Below are 8,000 nucleotides of genomic sequence, written 5' to 3'. Positions count from 1 at the left end.
AATTCTAGTGGTGGCCAGTCCCTTCCAAATCTTAAGTTCTGAGAAGCAGTTACTCTAGGTGGTGCTCCTTTTTTTCACTTGATTGGAAGCTTCTTGAGGACAAACTCCTCGAAGATATTCCATAGACTCTGGGTACATAGTATGGCATATTTGAGGGGCTTAATATTAATAAATATATTTTGAGTTGGTATGGAGTTATGGGGGAAGAGATTGGACATGCCATTATGTGTATGGAATGTGGAGAGGAAGAGAATGTAAACGTCCTAGACCCCATGAGCGCAGATAAAAAATCTTTGCCATAGGAGAAGTCAAGATCGAAGTGCAGGTGAGATAAGGACAGCTGGTGGGCTCCTTCCTGCTCTGCCAGTGATGGCTGTGTGGTTTAGAGTGAGTCCATTTTCCCTCTCTGGACCATGTTTCCACAGAGGATGACATTACCACTTATCTTTATAAAAGGGCTGTTATGAATACCCTCAGGCAGAACGTACGTGAAACTGACGGCAAATAATAAAATGATGTGTATACAATGGCAATGACGTCAACCACAATGATGATAAAGAAAGTTTCCTTTTGTTGATTACCGACCTGGAATTTTCATGCATTGTCCTCACAACTACACCGTGGGTCTTTATCTCTCCAGGTTGCAGTGAGGAAACTTTGAGATATTATCCTTATTAATTATATAATTATTAAGTACACACAAAAAAATCCTGACATTTGCTCTCGTGCTCTGGGAGGTGGCAGAGTAAGAGTTGGAGAACCAGTGATAGCGCCTTGTTGGCCAAAAGCAAACCTTCCAATTAAATCTAATTCAGACTGTGCTGGGAACATCTGTGCAAAATTGGATTCACAAGGGGTTCTTGAAAAGTGGAGCTTGCTCTTCCAACCAAACCTTTTGCAATCCCTGTGGTCCAGGGAAACGTCCAGGTCTTCCTGGAATAGATGCACTAGCAATGCCTGGCTTGAATTAAAGCTGCTCATTCTGATGCCAACTGGCCACAGGGTTTGGGCAACTCCATTACCTCATCCTCTTTGCTGTCTTGAAGAAACAAAGATAATGACATTTTCCCAAGGCTGGGGCTGGGTAAGTCCTAATTTGTGAGTGTTTGTAAATGGCTTTGAAGATGGCAAATGTTATTTAAGTACTATTATAAGTATTATTATTTGTTGTGGTTCCAAACACTGTTTCTCCTCCCCATTGTCAGGCTACAAAACAATAAAGGACAAAGTAAAAGAGCCTCTGAAGTGTCCAAACATCCTATAAATTAGGTAACTTTGGCCTGAGCTCTGTGATGATATCTGCAAACCTAGCATTAGCTTTGCAGCATTTTTGTGTGGGCAGGTGGTTGCCTAATCTGCACTTTAACATGCCAGCAGCAGGCCCTGGTACAGGTTGGCACACACTGGTGATGCAAGTGCTCTTTGGATAGACCTGGTTTGCTGACATCATGCTTTGCTGTGTTCTCTTTGAAATGCAAATGAGGTTCTGGAGTTGCCCCTTGGCCTTTAATCATTTACACTTAATGGAAGGGAATTAATATTCATTGAGACCTTCTGTGTACCAGACACTTTTATGAACATGATCTCATTTATTCTCATAACAATCCAGTGAAATAGGTCTGAATGGTGCCATTTTACAAGTGAAGAAACTGAGGCACATAGAAATTAAAGAATTTAACCCTGATCATACAACTAGTAAGAGGCTGAGCTAGGATTGGAATCCAGGACTGTCTCATTCCCAAGACATATTAAACGGTAGGGCAACATGCCCTACTCTACATCCCTACTTGCCTGGTCAAGTTCCCCCAATCCCCTGCTAAAATCTCTTTCATGCCCTTATATTGTCTTTAAATAGAATAAAGACCAAAGTCCTCATATGGCCCTGCACAATCTGGTTCTGGATCTCTCTCCAGCTTTATCGAACCCCATACTCCTTTATTTCGGCTCCTTGGACATGCTGCAACTTCCCTCCTCTGAGCTTTTGCACAAACTGTCTGCAAAATTTTATCTTCTCCCTTTTTATTCCCCCAGCTAACTTCTGCTAAGCCTTCATGCATCATTTTCTTGGGGATGCCTTCTCTGAAATTCCAGATCTGTAGTTTTCCTAGTGTCGTCCTTGGACGAGCAACGTCAGCATCTCCTGGAAACTTGTGAGAGATGCAGATTCACAGGCTCCACCCAGACCTACTGAATCAGAAACTCTGGGCACGGGGCCCAGCTCTCCAGATGATTTTTTGCCTGCTTAAGTTTGAAAATTCACCAGGGTTTCTCAACCTTGACACTGTTGACATTTTAGGCCAGATAATTCCTTGTTGTTGCTGTTGTTGGAGAAGGAGGAAGAAGGAATGTCTTGTGCATTGTAGAATGTTTAGCAGCATCTTAGCCTCTGCCTACTTGATGTCAGTAACACTCCTGTACACTTCTCCATCTGTCCCCAAGTTGTGACAACCAAAAATGTCTACAGGCATTGCCTAATGCCACCTGGGGGACAACATTGTTCCTCACTGGGAACCACTATCTTGGACTAAAGCATGCCTCTGTATGAGTCACTCCTCTAGCACCCTGGACAGTTGTGGTTAATGAGTTGATGACTTATTGGAATTATTTGTTTAAGGCATGTCTCCATGGCCACATTTTTAGCAGCTGATACACTGCCTGACACCTACTGGGTTCTCAAGAAATACCGTAGTACTGACTGAGTGACATGACAGCTCTGTGCTGCGCCTCCTCAAAACCAACACTGTAACTGGATTTTTGAGATGAGACAGGAATTGGTGGCTGAAGTGGGATTACAGGCAAGAAGGATCTTTGAGATGCTTTACAATCTGAAGGTGAGTGTTCCTCCACCAGACCCTGGGAACAAAGGGGTTATTGCAATCTTAGCTGGATAGGATCTATACAACTTCTTTTATAAATATAATGGCAGGGAATGTGATTAAATGCAGGAGAGAAAAAAAAAAAATGTTCTCTTAGAATGATGCAAAAGGCCCTGACTAAAGATAGGCTTGGTGCCACTGTCACCGAAAGAGAAACAAAACCGCATTCTGCCCGCAAGAGCAATAAGGGGATTGTTGGCAAAAAGAGACTTGACTCAGCGTGCCTTGTGGTAGCTTAAGTCTTCGCCAGTGGTACATTGAAATTAAGAAGGAAGAGAAAAGGCAAATTCTGATACTTCTGCTTCCCCAGATTTCCTCGGATTGAGAAACTCTTTCTGAAACCTAGGTAGAACAGAGCTGTAGAGGTGAGGAATGTTAATTCTTGCTTGCACCCCTTTTCTAAGTTGATTGTCTACATCATCATCCAAGCTACGTGTAATGTGTTGTAAACACGGGAGACTTGATTGGGTAGCTTATTCATGGAAGTCTGTCCCTCGCAGGGCTTATCTGTGGAAGTCAGTCTGTCCCTCGCAGGGCTTGCACTGCCACTGGGAATGAGGCCGGGTGACGACTTTCATAGGAAATATTGCAGACACAAGGCTGATGTCAGGCTTCAAGTCACCTAAGTGACCTTACAATTTGGGAATTTCAGTTGAAGTATGAGAAGGTATGGACCTAAGAGGAAATGTTTTCCAAGTTTATATTGAAGGAAATCAAAATATTTTACCCACAAAGTATATTTTTTGACGTATTTTGAGATGGCTGTTAGAGAGCCAGCAAACAGAAAGAGCCCTGTGAAGCTACCTTTTGTGGGGGAATTTTCATCTACCGAGAATCCCCACTGATGCAGCCAGATCTTCCCCTGTGTGGATCTAGGAAAGATTAACTGAGAGTGTGGCACCTTTAAAGATGTAAAAGAAACATTCACCATCTATTCTTCTGAGGGCCACTACCTGTAAGGGTTCACCTGTGTAACAAGACCACTTCTGCCAGCCAGGCCTCCTCTTCTCTCCTTTCTGTCACCCATCTTGCCACTGAAACCTGATTTACCACCATCACCTCATTTTGGCCATGCTCTGAGCCCTCATTTTTTCTGCAGCCTCAAGATGGTATATAAGCTTCTGTATCCCCTTGGGGGATTAGGTTATCACTCTGGGATTCTCCCCATGTACATGATAATAAATTTTGTATACCTTTACTCCAACTAATCTGCTTTTTGTGAGTTGATTTTTTTCAGCAAACCTTCAGAGGGCAAAAAGAAAATTTTCCCTTGGCCCCTACAATATATATTTTAATATATTTTTTCAAATAATATTTTATTTTTTTTCTTGGAGAAATTTTGAAAGAAGAGGAAAAATGGGGAAAATGGAATTTTTTTTCTACTTGAACATTTTCATTGTTTTCCATTTTTTCTTTCAGTTTTGTTACCAGACTGTACTAACAAATTTCATTCCTGGTTGTTTCACTTAACATTATCTTTGAAGTTATTGCAAAATAACATCATTTTCAAAGTGATACCTTAATTCAATTTCAATCCAGTTTTCAAAAGTAAAGCCTTTAAAATGTTCTAACCTTAGAAACAGAAATACAATATTCTAGCCATTCAGTAAAATGTCAAATGAAACTGCATTCCAAGGTTATACTTCTATTACCGGTGTCTGAGTTTATCTATTTAATGTCCTCTTACCGACATCAGGTTATACTTAAAGTACATGATAGGGATGACCTCAGTGTGTGAATTGAAGGGTACAAAGCAATGTGTATATTTGGTTTCAGGTAGACGTGCAGACTATAGGAGCATAATCCCTTTGTTTCTCACTCTGTACCCTAGACATCAAGAATGTCAGTTTGGCTTTGATTAGAATTAAGGTGTTTTTCTGCCAGAAACTTTTCTCTCATGCTTACAGTCATGAAATCCATTTTAAAAATGAATACAAAGAATGCCTCTCTCCCCTACTTCTACCCCCAAAATAAATTTAAATTCCTAGGAGACCTGGATCTTTTTTTGTAGAAGTTAAAGATAATTTGTTGGCATGCATATTTTTTTACAGAACCAAATTACTGAAGGGACTTGTAACCTGGTTTCAAATACTCTTGGGGTTCCTCACTCAGAGCTACTTTTTGTCATTATAATTAGACCAGGGAAGCTGGTTTTAGAAGCCAAGTATCCTTGTCCAAGGAAGGAGGGGATCTACAACACATAGAAGAAGGAGACTTCCTTTCTTCCTTCCTTCCTTCCTTTCTTCCTTCCTTCCTTCCTTCCTTCCTTTCTTCTTTCCTTTCCTCCTTCCCTCCTTTTTCTTTCTGTCATGATGCATCTATTTAGTTTAAGGTGGAATATATGGCAAACAGGGATTCACTAGGATAATTAATACTGCAATAGCACTATTAATAGTTGTAGTTTATTAAGTGGTTAGAGTGAAACCCAAATTAGCTGGACTGAATAAGGAATGTGACTCTTGGTAAATTAAAATTTCAAACTAACTCAGTAATATTTTGATGATTGTCTTTTCCTTCAATGCTTTGTATTCAAACTCTTATTTCCACATGAAATACATCTCTTTGCTGTCGTTTCTTAGGAAGAGGAGTCCTGCCATGGCAATTAATTTTCTTAGACAGAAACTCTTACAATATCTTTTTCTGTACTTGAATAAATTCTTGGACAGAACTGAAGATACAGTTATAAGAAATTGAGCTTCACTTTTCTGGTTTCCAGGGCATACTCTGGAAACTGCCATTTAATTGTTATGGTTCTGACATTGTGCTTGTTTGCCCATTGTGGCAGGACACTGTTAAGGAAAACTCCCATCTATTACTTGGTGCAAGAGCCACCTGAGACCCCCACCCCTCACGGAAGACCCGCATCAGCATAATACTAACCTATTACCTGGCGCATCAACATAATACTAACCTATTACCTGACACATCAACTAACCTATTACCTGGCTCCTTAGCAACCTGAGACTCCACCCCCCAGACAACCACAACTTAATAAAAGTATTGGGTAGATGGGGCTCAGAATTTGGTGGGGAGACCCCTCTGAGCCCACCGGCAAATAAACTTTGATTCTTCGATTCTCCGTGTGCTGCTTGGTTTGTCCTTGGTTTGTCCTCTGGACCACCCACTGTAATACTTGCTGTAACAACACCACACTGTTTCCTCTTCCTCATGGACACACAGCCTGCATTTCCCAGCCTCCCTTGCATTTAGGTATAATCATGTGACTAAACTCTGACCAATAGCTTGTGATCAGAAATGATATGTCTCACTTTCTGGTTTGGCATTGAAGGAAATTATTAGTAGAAATATTTTACCTCAAAATATGTTTCTTTGACACATTTTGAGATGGCTGCAATGAGTCTCACAGATAGAAGTAACATGGCAAAGCTGTCTTTTGTGATGGGCAAATTTACATCCATATAGAACATAGCCAGGTCTATCTTTTCTCATCTCGAAAACATTAACTGAGAGTCTGACACCTTTAAAGGTCTGAAAAGAAACATATACCATCTATTCTCTCCATAGCTGCTAAGGTTTCATTTACATAAACAGACCACCTTTGCTAACTAGTCAAACCTCTTCCTCCTCCCTCCTTCCCTCCCCAAACCTGTTTTTCTGCTCTTAAGTCCTCATTCTTTAAAAACCTCTGTACCTCACTGAGGAGTTGAATCTTCATTATGAGGGTTCCTGTGTATACCCGTTAAAATAAATTTGTATAGCTTTTCTCTTATTAATCTGCTTTATTGTGAGTTGTGTTTTCAGCAAACCTTCTGAGGGCAAAGGAGAAGTTTTCCCTTTGCCTCAACGGCACATAAAGATCCCTCATGGTCTTCTCCATGCTCCTTCCAGGCTGCCATTTTGGTGCAGACACAGGCAAGGCATTAGTCTTTGGAGCCCCACATTGAGGATGATGGAGCCTTGAGAGGTAGGACCTTGTTTCCTGGACTTAGGAAGAGGGCCGATGGATGATAAATACCACCCATTTTGGATTTTACATTTGTGAAAATTTCTGTTATATTTGGGACATTATACATTTTTGGGGTTTGTTCATAACAGCAACTAATGATACCTTAATTAATGTCCTTGCCACTTGCTAATAAAAGGTTAAAACCCAATTTCAATTAATTTGTGTGTATGATGTTTATAATGAGTCGGCTTCCAGGGAACCAAAGTTTTCTTAAGATCAATATATACAAAATTCTCTCCCAGATCTTAGAATTAGTTGGTGCCAAGGCAGTGGAGAAGGTGGTTCAGTGTGGTGGAATCATGGGATTCTGAGATTCTTATGGTCCCTCCCACACTTTTCAAGCCACAGAACTAATGCCTTCATGACAGAGAGGAACAAAATATCATCTCAGTTTTGGGCCTTTAGCTCTGTTGAAATGTAAGCGCTCAATACCACATTATGCTCTTATTGGTCATCTAAATTGTTGTGTCCAAGAAGAGTCTGAAAACAGACAAAATTAACACTGATCTCTAGACAACAACTGTGTAGCACATGGAGATACTGGCTAAAATTCAGTGTTCTGTTCCAGAGTTGAAAATAAAAGGATAATCTGGAAGAAAAGACTGCCTTTCAGTGGAGAATTCCAATGAAGGAGACACAAGGTGCCTTCTCCATGTTGCTTATACACTAGGTTCTCTAGGCGCATTGGCAGTTCACGTTTAAATCATCCCGTTAGCATTCAGGGGTATAATTTTGGGGGTTGAAGTTAATAATAGAGTCAGTTAACAATTTCTGTCTTCTAGTGTAGGGCTTTTGTTCAGGCAGAAGGTACAGATACAGAGATTTCAGAAAGAGAAATAGACCTGCCACATTTCTCTGAGCACAAGAACTCAACAGATTGATGAATGGCATCCTCAGATATACAACGGAAATTCTTCTCCCAGAAATTGTCACTTGATGCCTCCCTGAATGTTTGGGCTGATGAGGTGCTTTCTGCACTGAGTGAGTTACTTCTCTTTTCTCTGTGGATTGATTCCCTTGTAGCTCCTAAAAGCATCCATGTCGTTGATAAATACTATTTATATTTTTCCTGAAAATAAAACAGTCTCAGGGCCAATTTTAGACAAAGAAAAAATATATAGAAGGCTCAAGTACAAAAATACTATTTATAATAAATA

This window comes from Propithecus coquereli, unplaced genomic scaffold (assembly GCF_000956105.1).
Source record: "Propithecus coquereli isolate 6110/MARCELLA unplaced genomic scaffold, Pcoq_1.0 Scaffold234, whole genome shotgun sequence".
In the NCBI taxonomy this organism is placed as follows: domain Eukaryota; kingdom Metazoa; phylum Chordata; class Mammalia; order Primates; family Indriidae; genus Propithecus; species Propithecus coquereli.
This window is presented reverse-complemented; position numbering follows the sequence as displayed.